This window comes from Macaca thibetana, chromosome 11 (genome assembly GCF_024542745.1).
Source record: "Macaca thibetana thibetana isolate TM-01 chromosome 11, ASM2454274v1, whole genome shotgun sequence".
NCBI lineage: Eukaryota > Metazoa > Chordata > Mammalia > Primates > Cercopithecidae > Macaca > Macaca thibetana.
The window spans coordinates 84043123-84069569 of record NC_065588.1 but is presented as its reverse complement, the minus strand read 5'-3'; the positions used below and the strand labels follow the sequence as shown (position 1 = coordinate 84069569).

General features: G+C 35.8%; 1 long non-coding RNA gene across 1 annotated transcript; it reads right to left on the bottom strand.

The window, feature by feature from the left end:
• Positions 1–11117: 11117 nt before the first annotated feature.
• LOC126930114 (uncharacterized) lies at positions 11118–22022 on the bottom strand. Its single transcript, XR_007717456.1, has 4 exons — positions 21945–22022; positions 21016–21171; positions 17964–18113; positions 11118–11205 (listed from the first exon to the last, which is right to left on the bottom strand). It is a non-coding gene; the product is annotated as an uncharacterized LOC126930114 (long non-coding RNA).
• Positions 22023–26447: the final 4425 nt, after the last annotated feature.

Genomic DNA, 26447 nt, shown 5'->3' with positions numbered 1-26447 from the left:
TGGAGCCTATATGGTCTTAGCTCAAAATTTTTATTCCAAACATTTAAGTTTCCTCTTGTTTCCTAAAAATTTGATTCCATTTACAATTATTTGTTGAACACATTTATACTGAGGACTCTGTACACATATACATTAGAACATGTTCGATTTATATTATCTTTGACACTTGAATATGGGTAAATAAAGCCAGATTGTTGCTGAACTCTTGAAAAAGCTATTTGTGTTAAGAGAGTTGTGACATGAATTTTTGTCATTTAACTATTATAAAATTCCCAGTGGTACTCCACTGGCAGAAAATAAGACTTTAAAAAATGGTGTTTCTGTGTCAAACAAAAATTTGGTGAGCTGTGCTTTAAACTCTAGAACTTAGCTTCAAAGTAAAAGCTTTTATTATTGAAAATAAAAATGGTAATCTATAGACAATCTTACAGTGGCTACAAAGAATTCTGTGACATTTCAGACATATGTTCAACTTCCATCTCCATAATGAGTTTATTTTGAGTCTATTTATATACAGTTCATCTGAAGGGCAAAAATGAGAAGTTATATCCAAATGGCAAGGGTCCAAAACTGATGTCAGCTAAGCAACAATATTATGTGTAATATAACCCCCGCTGGGGTGTCTGAAGATCTTACTAGAATGTTACATAAAAACTCAGTGTTAAAACACAATAGAGAAACTAATTTAAAGTGGAAAGAATGCAATTGTTCCCCAACAAGAATGAACTAGAAAATGCTTCAAACAGGTTGGTTGAAGGGCAGTGTTCGTTGACCTGAATATGCTGATCCATGGTGGAGTTGAATCTGACACAGCATAGAAAATAGTCTGGGCTGAGCTCCCTCTCTAAAGCTGCCTGGCTAAATGGCTTTGTTACAGTGTCATGAGGCAGAATGTCAAGGGTGACCCTCTGCCATGAAATGTTCTTCATTTCAAAGGTCCCTCAGGAAATCCCTGTGTGCTCACTGGCATGGGTGATCAGGAAAGGATCAAGGTCTTCTAGAGGTTGTGAAACCAATCTGGTCTCTTGGCGTCTTTCAGTACGGGATGACCTCAAGCTCAATGAGATATGATATTGCTCTTAACTCAATTCTCAGCGACTGTGGACTTGGAGAGTTCATCTGGGCGTCCTTCATGTCATACTCAAAGTCTTGAAATTTAGCCCAAATTCTATTCATTCAATAAATGTTTCTTGGCTATTTGCCATGTTCCAATTTTTTTTTAGGCTTGATTGTGCAATGATGAACAAGGCAGATGTGGTCTGTATCCTTCTGGGACTCACAGTCAAATGGGAAGAGTAGGCATTGCATAAAGAATAAAATAGATAACAATTATTGTGATTTATGAATGCTTTCATGAAAGATAAGTATGATAAATGATAAAATCCTCTATATCTCCTCAACTCATGACACCTTGGTAATTTGAGAGGCCTCCTTTTGAACTGCATATAAAAGATCATTAGTTTCCTTAGTCTTCTTTTTCCTGTGAACGTAAACAGTTTTGGCACTTTGAAGTTTTAACTGCTACTATTGAAGATGTGTGATTTGTTTTTCTGTTAAATCTGCTGTTAGTCCTAGCAAACATCATCTTTTCCAGAAGAAATGGAATTCTGCCACATAACCCTGTAATCCAGTCCCATCTCCAGTCAAAGTATAATATTTTTTCCAAAGTCCTACAGACCAGGACCATATGTCATATATCTTTACATCCCTGATAGCACTGAACTGAATGCTTGTCATACTGATACATCAAGAAGATACTGATAGGTGTTGACTAGATGAGGGGGCATTAAATACTCTATGTTTTATATAAAATGATGGCTTATGAAAAGAAAAAGTAACAGGTATGTGGAGGAAAGTATCTGACTTCATGTCCTTGAGAGTAACTCAGTAAAAAGTGGTATTTTCACAAATGTTGAAATACTTTCAAACCCTTTAAAGGTGTCAGTTAAGAACTTAACTTTCTGCTAACTTGAGGGATTTTAACTGCTTATTGTTGGCAACTTTTTTTTTTTTTTTTTTTTGAGACATGGTCTCCTTGTGTTTCCTAGGCCGCAGTGCAGTGGCTATTTGCAGGCATGGTCATAGTGCACTATGTCGTTGAAACCTTGGGTTTAGTAATCCTTCTCTTGCCTCAGCTTTCTGAGTAGCTGGGACCACAGGCATGTGCCACCATCCGCAGCTGTGCTGATAACATTTAAATTCACATTGATTATCATGGAAAAGAAGTTTAATGAGCTACTGTTGTTCAGATACACAGATTTGAAAATGCCTAGATAAGTGAAATCTGTCCTGTTATGTCACATAGGACTTGAACTTTTATTACTTTTTGTTGTTGTTGTTGCTTGTTTTGAGACGGAGTCCCCTTTATCACCAGGCTGGAGTGCAGTGGCTCAATCTTGGCTCACTGCAACCTCTGCCTCCCTGGTTCAAGCTATTCTCCTGCCTCGGCCTCCCGAGTAGCTGGGACTACAGGCACGCACACCACACCCAGTTAATATTTGTATTTTTAGTAGAGACGGGGTTTCGCCATGTTGGACAGGATGGTCTTGACCTCTTGACCTCGTATTCTGCCTGCCTTGGCCTCCCAAAGTGCTGGGATTACAGGCACGAGTCACCACACCCGGCCGAACTTTTATCATTTTTGATATAAATTGTTTTCATTATTCTAAATGAAATTATAACCTGCTTAACAGTAATAGTCTTATCCTAAGGCCACTCAGAGATGTCTTGTTAATCTCTCTGAATTCCTGACTCCCACTGCTCTAGCTCGAACACTGTCCACATTACATTTTCTTTGACTCACCTATGTCTTGAATCATCGGACCCAAGAGAACTCTCAGTTCCCACTTAGTGTTCCAGACAATCACTCAAGACTCCTGTATTCTCTGCTGAACTCTGATCCCATCTCTATTTTCCCTTCACCTTAAAGTACTGCCAACTGAAAAGTAATCCCTATTTGTAGCACTTTGGATTCTCTGTATTTGGATGTCAATTTTTCCTCTTTCAAGTCCGACCTGACTCATTCAGTTAGGACCTAGAATATCCCGTTATTGTGTGGAGCAAATGCCAGAAATAAACTCAGCCACAGGAAAAATAATCATTGCCTCTCAACTGCCCACAGGCCAACCTAGCACCCATTCCTATGAGAAAAAAGAATCTAGAAATTTAATTCTAAATTTTTATCTTATCCCCATGGCTTCCTAAAACTGTTTCACCCTGGTGCCTGCTAGCCTTTGGCAATTTTTAACTTTTTTGCCAGATAAATGTTTCCCAATTGACACAGAGCACTGTCTGTCTACTTCCTGCACCCTTTGGCACTGACTTTGTTGTATCTGTTCCTACGTCTATGTTTGCTTTGACCTTGGTATTTATGAGATATTTGACCCTTGGCTGTGATCTGATTATCTTATTTCTCTTCTGTGGTTCTTCCTTTGACTTTTCCAGGAGTTTTTCAGATCTGATGACCTGTTTGTCTCTGTTCTCCGCTGATTTTTATAGTGTTGGCACTGCAAGATAATTACCATTGTTAAATAAGGGTTTGTCTTGGGACTTGTGGTACCCAGAAATTATGATCAGATATATTAAATTCTTACCATACTTTCCAAGAAACCCAGTGTGTTCTTTAAACCATTTGAGTTTAAAGATGTAAAACTCCTCCTGGTTTATGGCCCAGCTCTATTAGTGATGGTTAATCATAATGAGAGGCTGAATAAAAACTAGAACATTGCTTAGAATTTAAGTTAAAATGGGAAAACAAATCTCTCCAGGTTACTAAGGGGGATTTACTTTTCCAAATGCTCTGCAGGTAGCTTAAACTCAACATATACAGCTGGGGTAATGTTTTTAAAAAATTATGGATGTGCTTTTTTATTTTATCTTTCACAGTACAAGACCATTGTCTTAGTCTGCCCGAGGCAACAATATGCCTGAGGAAGATTAGGATTTGTTACAGTAGAAATGCAAACAGAAAGCACCCAAACAATAAAAATGAGAAAGGATAAATAAGTAAGATGGAAGAAAGGCTTCGCGGGGTTGAGGTTGGTTCTGGCGGTTTGCCTCCAGAATGATAAATCAGATTGTTAGCTGTTCTCTAGAGAGGAGTTCCATTATTTTTTATATTCCTCATATTTGCAAATAAATAATCCATCTTGGAGCAGTCAATTCAGAGCTCCTGTATAATTTAAAGAGCATAATCCTGCTCTCTGTGAAGTCTTGTCCCATGGATTCTGGAAAGAAGAAAGAGACAGAGAGAGTAGAATGAAACCATTAATTATAGGTGCACATTTTCCTTTCTCTGGGCTCTGGACAAGAGATATGTGGGGAAAAAAGAGAGAGAATACTAGCAAAGTCAGACAGAGACCCCTGTTTTCCATTTGGGACTTCAGGAGAAGGAGGATACTTGCAGGGGGTCTGTAAAACACTGATGTAGAATCACTTCAAGATGTGTCAGTATAGCCTGTTAAGGTAAAAAAGTGGTCCCAAGTGTGGCTTTTCTAAGGCACCCTTGGTTCCCTATAGATCTTGCCAGAAGAAGGTCATTATTGATGAAATAAAGTGATTCCAAAATAAGGACTGAAGGGAGGACCACCCCAACCAGGGCCAAATAAGGTTTGCAGGTAGGCCTCTGAGGTTTCTACAGCAAGATTTGTGGTGAAGGTAGTGAGGTATGAATTTCACAAGCAGCAGTGTTTGTGCCAGGGCATGGCCTTTGAGATGTGTTAGTCATAGGCTTTCAGCATCAGAAGAGAGCAAAGCAATCAGAATCCAGGAGGACAAAGGGTGCTATTGAACCACCGAGGAGTAAGAGCAAGACACCATAAGCATCAGAGGAGTCAGTATTTCCTCTTTCTTGCCATAACGGCAATAAGCCATACTCCTCTCCCAGAAGGAGGGATTAATCATCTGAACATATTTTATCCAAGAGATCCTGGATTCAAACTAATTTTTAACTGTTTTGCACATTTAATTATTCCCAAGAATGGATGGGACTCTGGAGAAAGGTCAGTTTACAGAAAAGATACAAAAATCACTTTTTCTCAAATTCCAGATGAGTGCCCGTGATTTCATCATATATTGCCTTCTCCCCCCATCCTCCTTCATCACTGTCTCTAGCACTGTTGTACTCTATGTCATTAAGGATCAACATCCAGAATCATCTTTGATTCCATTTCTCTTTTTCGTTCAACATCGAAGTTGTCAACTTTTGAAGGTCTTACATTTTGTATGTTCCTTTGGTTTTTTCCTTTTTAAAAATTTCAACAGCTTCTAATTGGTCTGCTTTCTTCTTGAACCTTTCTCTTCCAATCATTTCTGTACATGACATCTAGATTAATTTTCTCAAATGAGGATCCTGATTCTTTTACCCACTTTTCAAAACATTCGTGGTTTATCATCATGTACTAAATTATAAGAAAATGTCTCAATCCTGTATAATGATTCTTCTAAAATATGACTACATTTTGCTTTTCCTGTTTTATCCTCCCTTTATCACTGTAAATATTCAGTGGGAGAGCCTGAGTGGAGTACTTCTTAACTAGGGTACTGCTGGCTTTTAAGTCCTGGTCTGTTAGCTGGTGCTGTTCCTTTGTCTAGGATGTGACTTCTGCCTTACCTTCTCTTCTCTTAAAATTTCCTTGTGGATAAATCTACTCCAAACCTCATAGCGCTGAATCCTCATTAATGTTTATAAGGATAGGGGTTTGGAAATCTTTATTAAGTATAATTCACAATGTGATTATGGTATAGAGTTCACTTTGCTAACTAGTAAGCAAAGAGATCCAAGAGAAACTGGTGGTTATCCTTTGCGGATAAATGAGAAAGTTTCACAGGAAACAGGAAAAAGATGTTAACAGAATGAGAATAAAATAAAAATAAGTTCTGAAGATCTCTCCTGTGATTCTAGAGAGGGTCCCTGGGTGCGGGGCTAGAAATTTAGAGTCTACATGACAATTAGGAGGCAGCCAGAATTTGCCATACGCTTGTAATGTCTGGAATGGGGACGGAAGAACAGGATGTGCTGGCACCAGGAAGTGGGCCATAGAGAAGATTGCAGTTCAGACGAAAAGAAGGAGGTTGACTTAATTGGTACAACTTTTCTCATCTTCAGATATTTCAAGCAAATGACTTGTTCACAAGACCAGCCATCTGCTATCGTAGAAATGAAGAAAAGGAGGTTTTCTGGTTTTCTCCTTTTCTCTGTAAGCCACTGATCACATGATAAATAATGGTTTTTGTTGTTGTTGTTGTTGTTGTTATTTTTGTGTGTGTGCAGCTCATCACTGCATTTTTGTGCTATCAAAATAAAGTAATTTAAGTGACTGAAAGATAGGATACAGTTGATGCATATCTGGAGTGTCTAAAAATCAGGTAGCTTCTTGAGTTGAAACCAGATTGGAATTTTACAGGGAAAGGAGAAGAGACGGGCATGTGTCCTTATGGTTTGACTCAGGTTAAAAGTTTTTGTCTTTAATTCTTACAAAATTTTCAGCTGAAGTTTAGTCTCATTTTTATGCCTCTTGCTTGGAATTGTTAGTGCAATCCCATCTTAGTAACTGTAAGGAGAGTACTTTCTGAGAACTGTTTTTATAAGGCTTATGGTTGTCCACTTGGTCAAGGTTCACAATGTGGAGTAATAGACGAGGATCAAAGGCCAGAAGGGAACACAGGACCCTCTATGATGTTTGTTTTAATCAATGTATAGTACTAGCGGACTTTTAACTTGTATATGTGAAAGAATGTCTACTACCTTTTGGATTATAATACATAGGTCCTGTTAAACAACAATAAACAACATGAGATGATTCATAATGCAGTAAGATGAAAAGTTTCATCTTGGTCAATGGAATTCTCTGAAGAGAAATTATCAGCATTTCTTGAGAAAATATACTTTGTTTAGTCTATGAAAGTGGAGTGTAAGACCCCAAATACGTGCTCAAGAAAAAAATACTATTGCTAAACTGTTGTGCAGTAGACATAGAAGTGAACTTTTAGGCTCTTGAGAAGGGGCAAAAGGAAATAAGGATAGCAGAATGAAAAGAAGGTCAGAGAGAGGGAAACATCTAGGCTGGGGTCTGAGTAAGAGAAGGGCCAATGTAATTCATGATGGCAGAATGTTGAGGAAGGAAATTTTACATACAGAAATACTGATATTAATTTTTAGGTTGTTTACTGTAGAGTAGAGGATGTAAGTGCCCTCCTCTGAGTCTTTTATGGAATCATCAGTAAACTACTCATTAATTTTACTTAAGCATGAGTATATCCTTTCAGGAACACTCAAAGAAGTATTGAATTCTAAGTCAAAGTCAACACAAATGTAGTGCAAGCAGCTATAGGAATATGAGAATAAGAAGTTATCTGACATCCAGGGCACAATATATTTTTAATCTGGGTATTTTTGGTTAGAAAGATAGCACATAGGGCCGACAAAAACAAATTCATTCTGAAAGTTTTAATGTAGACGCCCTTTTCTAGTTATTGGCTCCTTTTTTATTGTATGCTTTATGACTTTAAGTACACGTCTTGAATTTCTTTCTCTCTCTTTCACATACACAACTTGGTGCCAATCAGAGAAGAATGAAGGACCACAAATATGAAACATTCATTCATACATTCAAAAATAAGTACAGTACTCAGTAAACAATTTGCTTACCCATCCCTGATTCTCTTAAAGCAGAAGCCATCTGACACCTCTGCTCCCACGATACGCATGTCTTGGATTGAAATATTTACCTTAGTATTTTATAATAGTTTGTTTCCAATGCTACCTCTTCTGTTAGATTATGAGCTTCTCAACTATTATTTATAGTTTCATTTACAATATATCATTCCTAATGTTTGACACTGAGTTCTATTGTATTTCTATATTTCCTCTAATTTGTCAGAATATTGTTATGCTACTTTCCTCCCTCAGCATTGTCCTTTTCTTTGACTTTGCCCATTATTTTGTCTCATCTCCATGGACAGTGCTCTCTCTCTTACCCCTACCTCTTCTTCTCTTAACTGTAAGCTCCTTGAGAACAGGGTTGTGCATTCTCACTGACCTTGGCATCCCCAGCACCTAGTCAGAATAACTGCATTGCAGAACTAAGCTGTTGTTCAGTGGACACTCTTGTGGCCATCGGCAGGAGTTTAGTACTTCGAACATAGTACATGATACATAATAAATGCCTTGAAAAAAAACATAAGTTGAATGGATGGGTAAGTAAATGTTCTCTATTCCTAACCATTTAGGAATCTTGATGCCTATAATTTACCAGACTCTCTGTGAAATTGATACATTTTATTTGTTCTTTTTTTTTTTTTGACATCTGCCTTATATTTTTTATGTGTATAATTGTGTGTATCTGTAGGTGTCTGTGTGAGAGACTATATTTGTATCTTGTCTTTTCTCTTTCCCACCCTCATCTCACATTATAAGTTCTTTTATGAGAGGAGCAATGTCTTAGTTATTTAGTTTTTAACACACTGGTATATTACATGTAAACACTAATAATTTTCAATTAAATTATAACTAGAAGCATTAATTTTAAATAGCAACTTAAAACTAGTTTAAAGTGGATTATTGTACTTTCAGTAAGGTTAGAACATCTTTGATTGTAGATACAATGTTTTACCCTTGTCCATGTCCTGAAGACTTTGTACCATCTTGGGCATAAAACAGCATATTCAGAAATGCCTTATGAATCATTAATTTTCATTTCCCAAGTGTATAAATTATTTTTGAGTAGTGGTTTTAACACTGGAGGTTTTGACTTATTTGGCATCTGGATGTGTCTGACAGATGATTTAAAGAGTCTTATAATTATAAAATATGATCGTTTATTGAGACAGATGTACATATGGTGCACCTTTTGAAATTAAATAAAGTGCCTGAGTCTAACATCTGTGTGGAAAACATCCATCACAGCAGGTCTTCCAGCAGCTATCTGATACTTTCCTTGCTTCCACTAAAAATAGTCTTTCATCATGCCTGTTCTATAAAAGTTTACTATTTTCTTTCAGGTACATGCCTTTATGAATTTGGTTTTATTTCTCAATCCTAACTGTCCTTCGTAATCATGAGTTTATTAGCTTAAATTTATATATTGTGTGAGGATGTAGACTAAGATGCTACTATAAAGGAGTCCAAGATACAAACTTGAAGCGTAAGTTTATTCCTTTCTAATGTAACAATCCAGAAGTGAACGGTCTAGGATGGCTGGGGTGTCTGTGCCTTCCTAGTTCATTTAGGGACCTGGTTTCACTCATTCTATTGCTCCTTTATCCTCTAGGATGTTCTCGTCTACTTTGTCAAATCTAGGTCACCATGTCCACCATCTAACTGCAATAACTAAGAAGAGGAAATCTAAGGCAAACATCTTTGTTTTTAAGGGGAAAATCCAGAAGGTACTCACATAACTTCTCACATCCTATTCCCCAAACTTAGACACAATGTCCTGCTTAGCTACAAGAAAAACTGGGAAGCATAGTCTGTAAGGTGGGTGAAGAGATGGCCAGTGAAAATCCCAAAGAGTCTGTCTTTTAAAAGAAAAATTAGGCAACAAATACTGGTGAACTGTCTGACTCAGTCAACTCCTCTGATCACTCCATGAGTACCTTCTCCCCACGTGTTAGCATACCCTTTCTTTTTCAAAATCAGCTAGGCAATGTTCCTTTATCCTGTTCAGATAAAAATTGGGGCTGTTTGAGTGTTGCACTTTCCTCTCTGACAAGTTTGAACTTGGACCTTTGCAATCTGATAACCCATACACTAGTATACAAATTCTGCATGTCCCTGACACCTAATATGCAATGGGAAGCTGGAACATAAGAATCACCATGATAAACTCCTGTTAATAAAAATAGGCAGAATAGGAGCAGACAATCATTATAGAAATGACAAAAATCTGGTATGCAATGACTTTAAGGACCTTGTTCTTGCACTGGACTAAATTCTTCAGCTGGGCTCTTGCCTTGATCTATGAGAGGAACTCTGTGATCCATTGTCCTTTAAGTCACATGGCTCTTCCCTTTTGGGTTGGAGTAAGCTTTTATTCTTCCTGTTACTTTTCTCGGCCACAACTAAAGTATGCATTGAGAATATGCCCTCCATAAGCACTGCTTCAGAGACAATCAGGCTCTTGTTGGTCAGATTTGGGGTTTCTTTGCAATGAGGTCTCCTTTTTCAAATCTCATGAAGATTCCAGGCTGCTTGTGTCTAATAAAATTTACATGAAAATCACCACACTAAAAGATTCCTTTATTCATAGTTTTTAAGCCTGTGAGATTTTCTGTTACATGCTGTTTCTGTGCTTGAGCCCTCCCTCTTGCCTTCAATATAATATTGCTAGTTTAAGGTTGTGATGGTTAATACTGAGTGTCAACTTGGTTGGACTGAAGATACAAAGCATTGATACTGGGTGTGTTTGCGAAGGTGTTGTCAAAATAGATTAAGATTTGAGTCAGTGGGTGGAGGAAGGCAGATCTACCCTTAATCTGGTGGGCACAATCTAATCAGCCACCAAAGAATATAAAGCAGGCAGATAAATGTGAAAAGGAGTGACTGGCCTAGCCTCCCAGCCTACATCTTTCTACTGTGCTGTGCTGGATGCTTCCTGCCCTCGAACATCAGACTCTAAGTTCTTCAGTTCTGGGACTCGGACTGGCTCTCCTTACTCCTCAGCTTGGAGACAGTCTATTGTGGGATCCTGTGATCTTGTAAGTTAATACTTAATAAACTCCATTGGAAATATATATATTTGTCCTTCTAGAGAACCCTGACTAATGCAAAGGTCATCTAAAAATACAGGCTTTAACTAGGAAGTTAATCTGAACTTCAAACCTAGGTTGCTCCTATTATTTGACTAAAAATTCTTACTGGGAGGATTTTAAGAAAGGCTCTGAAGGATAGGCTTAGCTTCTGCTATTTCAAGCACAAAAGCAGTTGATTTTTCTAGTCCTGCGAAGCCACACATCTTTCAGTCAAAGTAGATGAAATGCTGCAGACAGAAAAGGTGTCCATAAAGAAAGCCCTGTTTCCTTCAATCACTTCTTGCAAGCTGGCCTGTTATACATGAACTCTTTTTTATCCTGAAGGACTTTTCTAAAAATAGCAGGGAGCCATAAACACTCACCAGTATCCTGAGTTTTCCAATCAGTTTTCTAGAGCAGTAAGATCAGCGTGGATGTTGCTGGAGTTCCAATTTCTCACAGGTTGCATTTCTTTCCCTATTGGTTTTGTGGAATAAATAGGTTATTAGCTTCTCACAATTTAATATCTGTTTCTTCCTCTTCATCCACCTAATTGTTTAGCCAATGACAAATATTTTGAGTATTTATTATTGTGGTATCTCACATCTCTGATCAAATTTACATATTAGGTAGGATATAAGATAAATCTTTATAACAAATGAACCAAAAATAATTATTTTACATGAAATTGAAGGCTGTTTCCTCATATTTTCACAAAAGGAGAGAGATCAAGACCAGTGGAATAGGTCTACTTCAGAGAGTCATTCATACATCCATGTTTAGGATAGGATAATATTCTGCTTGATGTTCCATCATTACATAGGGTATGATCCTCTTCCTCATGGATTGGAAGCAGAAGAAAGGAAGTTCAGAATAACTGGCTTCATCTTCAAGGCAGTGACATTATACTTGCATGTGTCTTTTGAGATTACATCCTATTTGACCTGAACTTAATCCCTTGGCCACACATGTCTGCTAGGAAGGATGAAAAGTCAAATCTGTAGTTTAGTTGTGTATCCTAATTCTATGTAAGCTAAAATAAGGTGTTTTTTTTTTTAAAAAAACAAAACAAAAAAAACAAAGAAGAAAGAAGGAAAGATTGAATTTGTGAGGACAGCTAGCGACATAAAAGATTAATTTACAAAGGACGTTTAATTGTTTTCAGTTTCAAAACAGTTTGTCACCTACAACTAAGGATCGATTTTATTCTGTGTTTCAAAATTGAAGCATTAATAACAATTATCTCTTGGTGTTTACTAAGTGTAGGACATAGAAAATTTTCCCATTCTCTTGGAATGTCATCATCAACAAAATCGAGTAGAGGTGTCTTAAAATTTGGAGGACATGGCTCCATCATGGCAATAAACAAACACTTGTTTTTTTTCCTGGTAATTTTTAAAATTATTCAAGTTGAAAGTAATGCAATATCTGTTAACTGATTTTGATTTTTTTTTCCTTAAGCAATTTATTTGGGTCACTGTATTTTTTATAGTACTCTTTAATATATTCTCGACAGAATTCTTAATTGACTGCAAAAATGATTAACAGTAGGCTCCCCTGCTGTTCAACTCAGTCATTCATGACTTCACCAGATGGTTTGTTTTTTTGGGCCAATGGTTTTTCTTTTCTGTTTTTTTTTTTTTTTTTTTTCCTATTGTTTCCCCTCCCCTGGATACAGTCAAGAGCTAAAATACGATGCTCAGTTTTAATTTTATGACTAAAATATAAAATATCATGCAGGTAAATAATTTATTTTCTTTATACTTAAAACCAATGGCTGGAGTGTTTGCTATTGTGGGCAAGGTAATTTGAAAGTATACTTGTTTTCTTCAATTACTTTCTTCACATAGTCCCTTGTCATTGTTCTCTAGTAATTCAAGTGCCATTAGTTTTTGCCACTTTTTGCAATCTTCCCTTTGGTTACCCTATTACTTTTATGGATTCGCTTTATTTAACACTTTTGTTTAATATGTTATTCAAAGTCCTGCTGAGGAAAACTCATTAGCTGTTACTCACCTAATTATTTTTAGCCTGTGTAAATAGTACATAGATTAAGATGCAATTAAACAAAGAAAAGCAGAGATATATAAATGCCTGAAAGATTTTCTTGTTTTAATCAAGCTATGTCAATCTATCTGAGAAAGTATTTATGAAATTTTAACTCTTTCGTTGGTCATGTAACATTTTCAGAGGCAATGTTTCTTAGTAAAAATAATATTTATAATAATTTTCTGTATAAATGACTGGCTTCTAAAACTGGTAAAACTTTCAAAGATCTTCCACTATGTTAGCTTATAAAAGTAATTAACCTCAAATCATTTGCTCTACATTTTTTTTTAATATTACTGACTCCTAAAAGGTGAGGTTTGGCTATGTATTTAAATTTTTTTAATATTAAAAACAATTTTGAAATGTGTTAAAGAATATTTCTAATTATTTGTTTTTTAAATTAAAAAATGTAGCAATTTAGCTTCAGAAGTGATGAAATCACTCAGTTAACAGTCATTTTACAGATAGAGAATCTGAGATTTACATAATTTAGATAACTTGTCCAGGCTTAAACTTTCAGCTGGGGGGAAGTCCAGAAAATTTCATAGTCCCTGCTCATCCAGTACCCATCCAGTGTTATTTATTTGTAAGGCTACCATAATACAGCATTACTACACATACCACAGACTGGGTAGCTTAATCAATAGCAATTTATTTTCTCACAATTCTGGAAGGTAAAAGTCTGAGACCAAAGGCACAGCAACATTATTTCTTTATAGCCCTCTTTCTTTTGCTTGTAGATGGCCACCTTCTCCTTGTGTCCTCACATGGTCTTCCCTCTGTACCTGCTTCTGTGGTTTAATCTCTTCTTAGAAGGACATCAGTAATATTGGATTGGAATCTATGCCCAATGAGCTCATTTAAGCTTAATTACCTCTTTAAAGACACCATCTTCAAATGCAGTCACATTTTGAGGTACATATTTTGGCATTAGGACTTCCACATATAAATTTGGGAATAGGGTAGACACAATTCAGCCTGTAATAGGGACATTGGTCTGTCTTTGGGCCCGGAGCTCTCCAGAGGAAGAAAATATCTGGTGGTCAGCATAAATGCTTTCCAGCCTTTCTGGTGCGTTGGAAACCAGAAAAGTGAAAAGTAAGCATTCTCTAAATCAGTTTTTAATTTTATACAATGACCCTGAATTTACCCCAAATGTTTGCAGAAAACAGTTACAGGAATTCAAAAGAAATAACAATAACTTTGAATGTAAAACTAACATTTTCATGAAGCAAACCAGTATTTAAAAAGGGAATTCTATGCAGAGATCACGTTAACCATCTTGGCCAAAACATGAACAGTGTCCAGCATAGAGTAAGCCCTCAATAAATATTTGCTCACTGACTATGTCATTGGATCAATGAAGATATGAAGATCTTCACAACTATTTATGCTCCTAAAACTCTGCTACATAATAAGTTTGTGGTAGAGTGCTTCTATCCTGCCTCCTACCCAATAAATGAATAGCCCCAATGGGCATTTACATGAGATCTAAGTGTACTGAATCTCAGCACTGTCTCAGAATGCTCAGTTTTAAGTATAGCACCCTTCATTTTTCCCGTTTTAATCTACAATGGTTACAAAATGCATCTCACAATACAATGTCAATAGATAGCCATGTCACCATAGAGCTCCAATTACTCTGCGCTAATTTAAAGCTTATTCATTAATTTCAAAATCAAAAGGTTTTGTAACTTTTGAGTTCCTCAAAATTGTCACTATTGACATTGCAACTGGATAATTCTTTGTTGTGAGGCACTGACTGGGTATTGTAAGATGTTTGGCCGCTTTCCTGGACTTTACCCTCTAAAAGTCAGTGGTACCCCCCCAATCATAACAAGCAAAAATGTTTCCAGAAATGGCCAAATTTCTTCTTATGGGCAAAATCACTCTTGGTTGAGAACCATTGCTTTATGTCGAATATCTAGACCATGCTCTTTATGTAAATTTATAATTATTAAATTATCATTAAGTTAGATTATTGGAAAGTCACCTAAGTGTGCATCTGCATAAAATAATCACTTTTCCTGTCCTTATGTAAACCAGCTTTGCTGACACAAATGTTTCACTTTCTTTTTTTCTGACACTTTTTTATTCACTGAAAAATAGTCTAATTATAGTCTTCTTCTCTCAGAGTCATAGTTCTAATTATTAGTCACATTGACCTTTCTGTTAAATAAAAAGAAACAAACTTTACATCATAAACCATAAAAGCAATGACATTAAATGCTAGCTGCAAAGAAGTACATTAATTATGTACTCCTAAATTAGAATGAAATATCTTTCCAAGTCCTATATTTGAATATGTTTGAGAGAGTCTCTTTAGAAGATTTCTTTATTTTTAACGGAGCAGACAGCAGGGTTCATGACCACAAAGTTCTCTTTGTGAAAAAATTAAATAAACCTTTATTTATTGATTAATGAAAAGACTTTTGTGGAGTTAGTAGGCAACCTCAAATGCTTTCTGACTTGTTAAATCTGTAAAAGTCAAATTAGAGATCATTTTGTGCAGTGTGGTAGACAATGAAGACAATTTTCTGCAAACACTCATCAAGACTGAGTTCTGTTAGAGAACATGTGAATTGAAGAGGCTGCAACTCAGCCAGAGTCTCTGTAGTTTCCTATTTAAATATTTTTGATGTGTCATATCCAATTTCAGTATTTCCTTCATATAAAAGCTGTGATGTAGGCTCTGTTCCTTTTCTTTGCTGGCTTTACAGCCAAATAGTGTCTGTATAGTAAAATAACTATTACCTTATTTTAAAATCAATTTTCAGAAACTTCCCTAGACTCCTTCTAGGAATTGTCTCTGACTAAATGTGAGTAATGTGCACCCTGGCCCTTCTAGAGTTACAATGCATTCCTTATTTAATAGATTTCATTGTTAAAATATATACATTTTCATTTAGTTGTTTTCAGTATGAACTTTTAAGATTTGAGTTTAAAATACTAGTGACTGAAAAAATAAATTTTTATTTAAGAAACATATGCTAATTAAGAGATCTAGAGGGAAATTTGACTATGAAAATACAGCAAGATAAAGACTTTGAGTTTAAAGTCTGGAAGGCTTGTGAAAGACATGCTAATGAACCAATTCTCACAGCGTTCCAGTGTTGATGTAGTTTGAAAGAGCATAGAACACATGGTGGTTCCAAACAGAGTCATTATTTACTGTAGATGAAATTAATTCAGGTCATTGGTTCCCAGTGTTTTCAAGAGCAAGGCATCACTTTTGGTTTTTTGGTTTCTTTTTTTGAGACAGAGTCTCACTCTGTCACTCAGGCTGGAGTGCAGTGGCACGATCCTGGCTCACCTCAACCTCCTGCTCCTGGGCTCAAGTGATTCTCCTAGTTCAGCCTAGCTGGGATTACACCATGCCTGGCTAATTTTTTATAGTTTTAGTAGAGATGGGGTTTCACCATGTTGGCCAGCCTGGTCTTGAACTCCTGACCTCAAGTGATCCACCCATTTTGGCCTCCCAAAGTGCTGAGATTACAGGCATGAGCCACTGCGCCCGGCCAAGGCATCTTGAGGTAATGATAAAATATATTCATTGTCTCATTTCATTTATTCATATATTCAGCAATGCATATTTATTGAGTAACTATAATAAGTAAGTCCTTTAGTAGGCTTGGGAATATAGTAAACAAAAAAAGTCCCTGACCACGTGGAGTTTACAAAAGAAAAAGTGAATAAACAAAAATAGATCATAAAAACATATTATGCAATAAAAACATTTTATGCAATATGGCAATCAGTGCTATGTAAAAAGTAAAGTAAGATAAGAGAGACAGGGAGTTCTTGGGTGTGTGGTGGTTAAGGAAGGCAACTCTTAGGTCTGTTTCCTAGAAGTGCAGCCTGGGATGGAGATTCATATTCAAAAGGTGTATTAGAGGAAAAGGATTATGAGCACAAGGGAAATGAGGCAAACAGGAGAGAGCTGGGTGAAAGATCAACAAGAATGTGGGCTTGGCTGGAGACTTTCAGGTAAACCACAGGAAATTCTGGAGCAGCAATGGTACTGCAGAATCCGCCCCTTCTTGAGGTAGTCTGTGTCATTTGGTTGCTTGCTGAGGTGGTGTGGCATGATCTAGAGGGAAAGCCCCTTCTTTTGGCTGAGATCAATGGTCTGGATAAATGAGGGTCAGGTGTAAGTTTTTGTTCAGTCAACACCAACAGCAGCTGAGGATGGTGCTGCAGTCTGTCAAAGGGGTCTGGATGGGATTCCAACAGTATTTTCTTGTATGTCAGAGAAGGTAATGAGAATGTGAGGGAGAAAGATAGCTAACTATCTTTGAGAAGAACATTCTAGAGAGAACAGTGACTGCAAGAGACTGAAACTTGCTTAGCTTGAGGAACTGCATTATGTCCAATATGACCAGAATCATGTGAACAAGAGAGAGAACAGAAAGAGATGAGGAATGCAGGAACAAGTAGAAATCATGTGGGAACTTGTGGGTTATAAAATGAGATGGGAAGTCAGTTGAGTCTTCTGAGTAGAATGCATGATTTGGATGTATTTTTAATGTATTTACTTTGGCTGCCCTGGGAAGAATAGACTATAAGAAACACAAATATAAACAGCAAAATCAATACTTGCCGTTTATGTACCATTTTGGTTGAACAACTGCATGCTATCAAAAAGCTATAGTGAATTTATTAATGCTTTAACATGGTCTTCCATGTGACAATTACAATTATATTCATATATATTTTGTGAGTACTGTGCATAGGCAGGGGTTATATTCAAAATATTCAGTGGACTGAATAAAGAAAATGTGATACATATACACCATGAAATAGTATGCAGCCATAAAAAAGAATGAAATCATTTCCTTGGCAGCAACATGGATGGAGCTAGAGGCCATTATACTTAGCAAAGTAATGCAGAAACAGAGAAGCAAATACAGGACGTTCACACTTATAAGTGGAAGCTAAATGTTGGGTAGTCATGGACATAAACATGGCAATAACAGACACTGGGGCCTACTTGAGGGTACAGGGTGGGAGGAGGGTAAGGATTGAAAAACTACGAATCAGGTACTATGTTGATTACCTGGGTAACATAATTCTCTATACATCAAACCCCTGTGACACACAATTTACTTACATAACAAATGTGCACAATTACCCTCTGAACCTAAAATAAAAGTTGGAAAGAGAAAAAAAAAAAAGAAAATATTTACCAAACAGTATTCCAGTAAGTCATTATGGAAGCTGATCCTTAGCCTCAAAAGTAGACAAGATACAGTGTTTATTGTAAGCCGCTTGTGATATAACCCTTTTCCTTCTTAACTGTTCAAGCTTCAATACAAGATGATAATTTTTGGTCTATTCTGAGAAAAAGAAAGAAACTCACTTGGACCAAATGGGGTGGTATTCTATGATGAAATGTAGAACTTGTTAAGAAAAATACCAGATATAGGATAGATAGGAAGGTCTTAATTTGTAAAACAAAGGATTTCATAAGCCAGCAGGTAGGGGTCTATAAGCTGAAACCTGAAAGTTGAGCTTAAGGGCATTTCTCTCCTAGGTATCTTTATTAAACATTGTACTTCTCCTATAGACTGAATCACTTTTTGATGTTATTCCGTGTACCTTGTAGATTTCATTCTCTCTAAAGCAAGCACCAATTCTCTTTTATTTATTGTATATTCAGAGTCTACCACAGAGTCTGGCACTGTATAGATGTATAAGTTTGAACACCCAAGTGCTGTAACAACAGGATACTGAATTTGATGATGGGACTCGCTATGTGAAAAGTGGTTATGGTTCAAAGACAAAAAGATGCATTCTGGGTCAAATCAGGAAAGGAACTTCCTTCTCTCTAAAATAGCAGCAGCTTTGCCTAAGATTGGTGAGTCAAATCAAGTAAGCCTCATTAGAAATATACTAATTTCAAGAGTTACATGGGTAGCCCCTTGCCACTGGACTTTTATATGAAAGTGAAATTAACTTCTGTCATTATATTTTTAGATCTTTTTGTAATATAGCTTAGATTATTCCCTAACAAAGGTATCAACCATAAACTGATGTTCTGTAAAACTGTCTTGAATCCTAACATTTACTTGCATCCCAGACATGTATCCAATTGCTTATTCAACATTGTTACTTGAATGTCTGCTAATAAGAACTATTGATTAACTCAGTTCCTTGAATGCATTCTTCTTTGTTTTTTCCATTTCGGTATATAGCACCCTCCTTCACTCAATTGGTCATGGGAGAAAATGTGTAATTTCTTATTTATTTCATTTACTCACTTCCAATTTATCAATGAGCGATGTTGAGCTAGCATAAAAAATATATTCCCAGCTTGACTTTTCTTGCCAATCCTACCTCTGAATCCTAATTCAAGCTATCCTTCTTGTGTGCCCAGGTCTTCATCTAACTGGTCTGCCTTTTTCCACTCTTGTCTTAGAGTCTATTCTCCACAAAATTGCCAGCATAATCTTTTAAAAGTGAAGTTTCATTTGTATCAGTTGTCCTCTAAAAGCTGTTACAATTCTTCTGTCATTATACTTAGAACAAAATCTTAATCATAGCTTTATACTTTTTTTTGATATTTTGTTGATTTCACTTTCAGCTACTTTCTCCATTGCTGATTTCATTCTGGTGACAATGCCCTTCCTTTCTACCTAAGAAATCCAATCTTGTTTCTGCCATGAAGGCTTTGGACTTAGAAATGCACTGAGTATTTAACCAGGGCTTTATTTGATAGAATTTAGCCACGCAGTTTGAAATCTTGATCATCATCCTCTCAACTTCTCCACACTCCATTACCAAAGTCTTTGTCAAAATGCCAAATGTGTTGGTAAAAAATTGTGTTTGTAATTCTTGTTATAGTACAATTTCTCCTTAATCCTTAATTTCTTAGAATAAGTACATGAGTAAATGAGAGAATGAGTGAACAAAGTGAAGTACCTAATATGTGTTAAGCATTGTGCGTGGCAGTTTCAAAAATTGGAAACATTTCAAGCATTTGAACATTTTATGTGATTCCAGTGGCATTTTCTGTGAGAGTCGTCATGTTGTTTAAAATGTTTTCAAATATGGATCATGTTACAAAATTCATAATTTTATATGTCATATATAAAGAAAAAGAAACAAGGTTTATAATGTATTTTAAGCAATGTGTTACTGTATAATAATAACAACTATAATGGTAATTAATAAGTCTTTTGGAAAAGGTCCAAGAAGTATTTGATTTCTGATGCAACTTTGACTAAGATATTTAAGTTAGAAGTAAAAACATTCTTATTTTGCTATGTCACTTTAATTACAAAATTAAAAATCAATGTTTTATAGAAAAAAAAAAGACTATACTTGCACTCCTCACTACCTTCAATCTTTTTCCTCCGTGGTGTTGCATTTCTCACTCTCTCATTTTAATCAGATTTCTACTTTGATAACCCCTTTTCCTGGTAGTCTTTCTTGTGCACCCTATATGCATTAGTGTGTGTGCACATGCCAGCGTGCACACACACACACACACACACACACATTTCATTGTTCTCCATTCTCTTTCCTTGCTTTATTTCTTCATACTATTAAGACATTTGGTAGGGTGTGTTGTGTATTTATTTGTTTAATGTCCTTTTCTTCTGATGAAAATAAAAGTTCTCTGAGCAAATGATTTTGATTCTCCTTTTTAGAGTCTTATCCTTAGAGCACAGACAAGTGCTTGATAGGTTTCAGGCTCTAAGCTGTTTGCAGGTGCCATGAGCTATTTCAGGCTGAAAACTTCATAGATTCTGTCAGTGCTCCAGCCTGGGGAACAGCAGCCTGGTTTACTCTCAGGGGTGGTCTCATCCTTTGAGATTCTTACTTCTTTTCAATGGCTGTACGTGTGTGTGTGTGAGCATATTGTCTGTGAGTGTGTGTGTGCGTGCGTGTGTAGGTGTGTATATTAGGTTTAGGGTGCTATTTCCTATAGATATATTTACAATCTATTCAGAAAAATGTATCCTTACTTAATAGTCTCTAAAATATGCAAATTTCTTCCATGCTTCCAATCCTTAAATAATGCAAAACATTGGTAAAAGAAGAATCATACTTCACTGTGCATTTTAATACACAGTAGCTGTGTCTACTGCTCCATTTCAATCACTTAAAAGAAAGACTAAGGGAAGCTGAGTTAACAAATGTTTAAAGGATAGAGTTTATGGGGAGCCACATTAAGCATGCTGTGTTACAGAAATTGCTAAGGCTAGTTTTCCTAACACTGTATCATTTACTTACGGTAATTGAGGATGGACAGGAATGAGGATAGACTGGAATGGGATAATGATAACATATATTGGTTCCAAGTGACTTGAGAGTTTCAAACAGAATTTTAGATTAGTTCAGTCTCTTTATTACTTCCAGAGGCATTTGGCATTCTTTTCAGTGAAAAGCCTAGAGAAGCAAATAAAATAGTTACAATAGAATATACAAAAATGTACACAATACCATCATCAAACATTTTTCTTTTTACATATTTTTTTACTGCTAGAGGGGTAGTATAATTAATAATATATTCTATTATACATTCTTGGGAAGTAGAGTACACATGGTTTTATTTAGGAGATATTTATAAATATCTTATTTGAAATGTGTAGATATTTTCTTTTCAATTCACTTACAACGATTAAGGTGGTGTTTTTAAAAATTACATTAATTGTATAAGGGATGCTAGAAATATTTTATAGCAAAGAATAATTATTATTTTCTTTAACAGAAATATACAATTATAGAAGAAATGCTTTGCCTTTGGAAACTCTGTTAGACAAAGGACAGAGAGAGCTTAATGGTGTCCTTTGTTGTTGTTTGTAATGTAATCTATTTTTATTTATTTATTTTGCAACAGCTTTGTTGGGATAGATTCACATACCATACAATTTATCCACTTAAAAACTGTATAATTCAATGATTCTTAGTATAGTCACAGAGATGCACAACTATGACCTCAATCAATTTTTTTTTTTTTTTTTTTTTTTTTTTTTTTTTTTTTTTGTAGAGATGGGGTCTCACTCTGCTGTTGCTTAGCCCAGTCTTGAACTGGACTCAAGCAATCCTCTGGTCTCAGCCTTCTGAATAGCTGCGTTTACAGGCACAAGTCACCATATCCAGCACTCAATCAATTTTAAAACAACTTGATCCATCCCCAAAATAAAATCTTTAGTACTAACCTTTTAACAGTCAGTTGGGTTACTCCCAACTACCCTAGTCTTTCCTTAGCAACCAATAATCCACTTTCTGTCTCTGTAGCTTTGCCTTTGTAGACATTTATATACATGGAATCAAGCATTTTGTGGGCTTTTATGACATCATTCTTTCACATAGCATGATGCTTTCAAGGTTTTTCCACATTGTACTATGAATCAGTCCTTTGTTTCTTTTTATTGCCAAATAATATTCCATTGTGTTGATGTACCCATTCTATTTACCTGTTCAACATTTGATGGACATTTGGGTTCTTCCCATTTTTCAATTATTATGAAGAATTCTGCTATGAACATTCATGTATAATGTTTTGTGTGGACTATTTTCATTTATCTCCAGTATATAGCAAGGTTTGTGATTGTTGGGTCCTGTGGTAATTCTCTGTGATGCTAAGTATGTTGAGAACATTTTCATGTGCTTGTTGGTCTATTTTATTTCATTTTCACTTGTCTGCATTGCAATATGATTTTCTCTATTACTATTTTGATCTTTTGATCTTTTTGCAATCTTGAAAACCACATACCTAAATTTGTTAGAAGTGTGTATAAATCAAAATGAGTGTGTGCTCATATGTATGGCTATGTATGGTTTATTGCATAGATTAGGTCAGATATATATGACTTGCCTGTATACCATTTTCATTTGTTTTCTAGTTCTTAATTGTTTCCTGATATTATTTTAATGATTTGATTATAGATTTGACAAATTTATCAATAGTATATTTATGTAAACATAAAACAGCTTATCTTTGGATTTTATCTACCTATATATGTTTCTGATAACAAAACAGTAACTAAGAGGGAAGTAATTTTAAAATGATAAAGATAATCCTAAATATTAGAGAATTAGAATTATATTTATTTTAAAAGAGTTGGCTGAATCAACTTAATACTCCATTTGAGTTATTTTAACTTGATTTTGACAATGAAATTTCACACTGAATGAAAAAATGATTCAAACTAATAGATTCACAAGGGCAGTAACTGCTGCTTTTCTATGTGGTATCTAATTACAGCCAATATCAGGAGCTTGAAGGAGGTATATTAATTTTTAACTAAGGATGCTTTTAATGACTCTATGTTGTCATTTTCCAAAGAGAATATGTGAGGTAGTTCAGGCTGTTAGAAACAAATATATTTCTCAAATATATACATATTTGAGGTTTGATTTTTGCCATTTAAATGGGTATGTTAACAAAGTTATAATGAGAGAATTTCATTAATCAGTTTTGATTCATTTAATTCACACCTTTAAAACATTTTCTGAGGGGTTCAATACAAGGACTATTTTCATATGTTAGTTTTTGTGTTAATTTTATTTGTTTAATCTTTTAGCAATGAGGGTCAACTCCTGTGTCTTCCACTATATTATGGGACATATGTCCCAGGCTTCAGAATTCTCTCAGACATCTCACTCATTAACCAAAAAGGGAAATACCACAAAGAAAATTTTACAGCAGAAACTGAAATTGTAATAAATTTCTCCCCCGACTCCCAGTGTAACTGACAAGTTTTGTGCCGGGGGTCCTTTAGCAACACGAAATTTGACTTGATTTCTTTCACTGCTGGCCTGCAGAGGCTGCCAAAACTGTGTACAGTTCTCAGACTCTTGATGACTAGCACAGCTGCAATCCTGTGTCATAGGCCCCCAAATCAAGAAATTAAAACTGTAGGCTTATGAAGGCTATCTCTAATGTTTCATTTATTCATACAGTATGGTGGCTGTTCTTGGTAAGAGGTTAAAAAATACACATAGTTTAGAGTGCACACTCTCTATATCCAACCTGAACTTTTCTGCTACGTGATTTACCAAGATTAATTTGTTTCTCAGTTATTTCAAGTAAGAGACAATTTCTGCATAGCGACTATTTGCCATGACTGATACTCACTTACAGTTACTCCTCTTTGTATCGCTTTTCTTTTATCAGAGAATGGGGGAAGTGTACCCATGAGACTGAAACATCTTTGATTTTGTGAGGCTGATCATTGATGGGCAACAATTCTCCATGGGTTGCTTGAGTTTCTGCATGTCTTGTGAAGATGCCTTGAAGACTTTTGCTCTGAACTTTTTTTTTTTTTTTTTTTTTTTTTTTTTGCAAGGAGATTGATATAACAAATAGTTTCAGAAGACAGAGATAGTGTCTCCTTCTGGAGCAGAAGGCTAAATTTTCCCCTAGCCAAGATAGTAAAGACAATATTTTTCTCTGGGTAAAAGATTGGGCAGATATGCTAGCAGACCATTTCAAAAATCAGGGTTTCTGAACCTTAGGGTTCTTTAGCAGTTACATGGACCTAGAGAATGTGTACACCAATTTGGACTACTCCTCATTATCCCCGTGAAACTTAGAGGGTGAAGGATCACAATGCAAACATGAAATCAATGCTGCCTGCTGTGCTGTGAATAGTAAAGTCCTATGCTTCTGATCCAGGAGTCTCATCTCTTATGCCAGCATCTAAATGACTGTGGCAAATGAATTTGTTAGCTTGCAAGTAGGATAAAATCTCCTGTCTTTCACAGTTCTTGAAAATCATGTGAACCTTGAGGCTTTGTGCTGTCCTTCTCCAAAGGGATTCTGTGGGAGAATTAAACCCTACTGCCCCAATGCACTTATTGTATGTCATGAACTCTCTTTTCTCCTATGCTTGTGGTATGGTGGTATGTGAAACTGGAAAACTGAGAAAACAGCCAATCAAATAATCTCTTACTGAGTTAATTTTCTCGTGGAATCCAGTTTGAGAAGGTCATGTATTACCAAAGGTAAATGTTTAGCTTCACAGCTTCTCTGACACATTGGCACTATAAACATCCTTTGCAAGTATAAGATTAGGAATAGAACTTCAGATGGTAATAAGAAATATAAAAAATTCCCCCTTTGCGAAAGAGCATATATGTTATTTACTGTCAATATCAGTGGTCTGAGTAAGCAATTCTCATGAGATCTCGACTCCCTGACCGTTTGACTTTGGCAAATGCAATATGGAGAGACAATGCTTGGAGTTAGTTTAACTCCTACCTGACCTGGTGGGAGGGTGCCCAGGTGAGGAAACTGAGCAAACTGGCTTTTTGTTTGCAGACACAATTATAAGGACTCTTGGGGACCACCATGTGTCCTCGCCCTTTCCCCTGCCTGTTAAGGAAGAATAAACAACACCAGTATCACTGCAGAAGCTAAGGGAATTCAAAGCAGCCTCAAGAAGCTGAGAAACTGACATTTCTAAGCAGAAAAATAATCCTATATTCCCTGTAGTAGACAGTAATGTCTATAAAATGGACCTCTCCCACCATACCGTAAATCAAGTATTAGCTGCTAACTCACAGTTCGTTGTGGATTTGAAAAACGTTTCCTCACCCGAGTATGAGAAAAAAAGAAAAGCAACTAGGTATACACTTTTTTCACTTGCCTTTACATTACTTTGATAATATACAGTGAAGTTCTACTCACACAAAATAATTTCATCCTTAATGAGTTGGTTTGGACACCTTTGCAGAATCTGTAGTGTAAGTCTTTAGATTTACAAGTGACAAAGATGTTAGGCCTTTGAAGAAAAGGATGAGAGTATAGCTTATAAAGCAGAGAATTAATAACCTTTGGCTTCTCATGCTTTGCCTGAAAGCCATTTGCTCTTTTCTTCTGAAGATCCTAATAAGCAGAGAAAAGATGCCTCATGCAAAACCTGCTCTTTCAGCGTCTGTCCATTTTTATTCTTCTGGCTCTTTGCTTTGTTTCTCACTCTTTTTGCTGGAGCCTTTTCTGGTTTTCAAGATCCCCTTCAGGATGACCTGCTTCTTCTTGTCCAAGTCTTAGGCTTCCAGATTTCTAGGAAATCTATTTGCTCTCTGTATTTCTTTGCCAGCCTAAATCTTTGATACTCCTTAGTACAGACTATAGATACTGATTCATAAAATGTTTTGACTTTACTGTTTGCTTTTTGAATTTATTAGCATACCTCTTTCTTTGCCTTTGGCTACTGCCAATGGCTGGCCTAATGCTATTTAATCATTTTAGGAATTCTATGGCTTTTAAAATCTTACATGTTTTCCTACTTACACTTTTCAAAAAATAGCTTAAAATTGAAAACTGAAAATTAAGCTTGAGCTTTGGCAGCTCTTCTATAAAATTTCTAGATGCTTCCTTGCTAGATGAATTTTGATATACTATTGCAGTCATAAATCACGAGGTTTTAGTAAAATATACATACTTTTAAAAGAGGAAACATTATGTAATAGATATTACATATTCTGTGTTGTGATTCACTTTATTATTTAAATATAGAGAAGAAAAAATATCCCAAGGACTTCTTGAAAATATTTTAAGGATTCTTTTATATACTTGGTCTCCTGTTTTAGAGATGTTCAGAAGTTAAAATGATTTCTGACAATTCTATAAAGAGATTGAAAAATTTATTCAAAAATGAAAGTTTTAAGGTATTACAATAATTAATGAAACAGAGAAAGGATAGGAATATAAG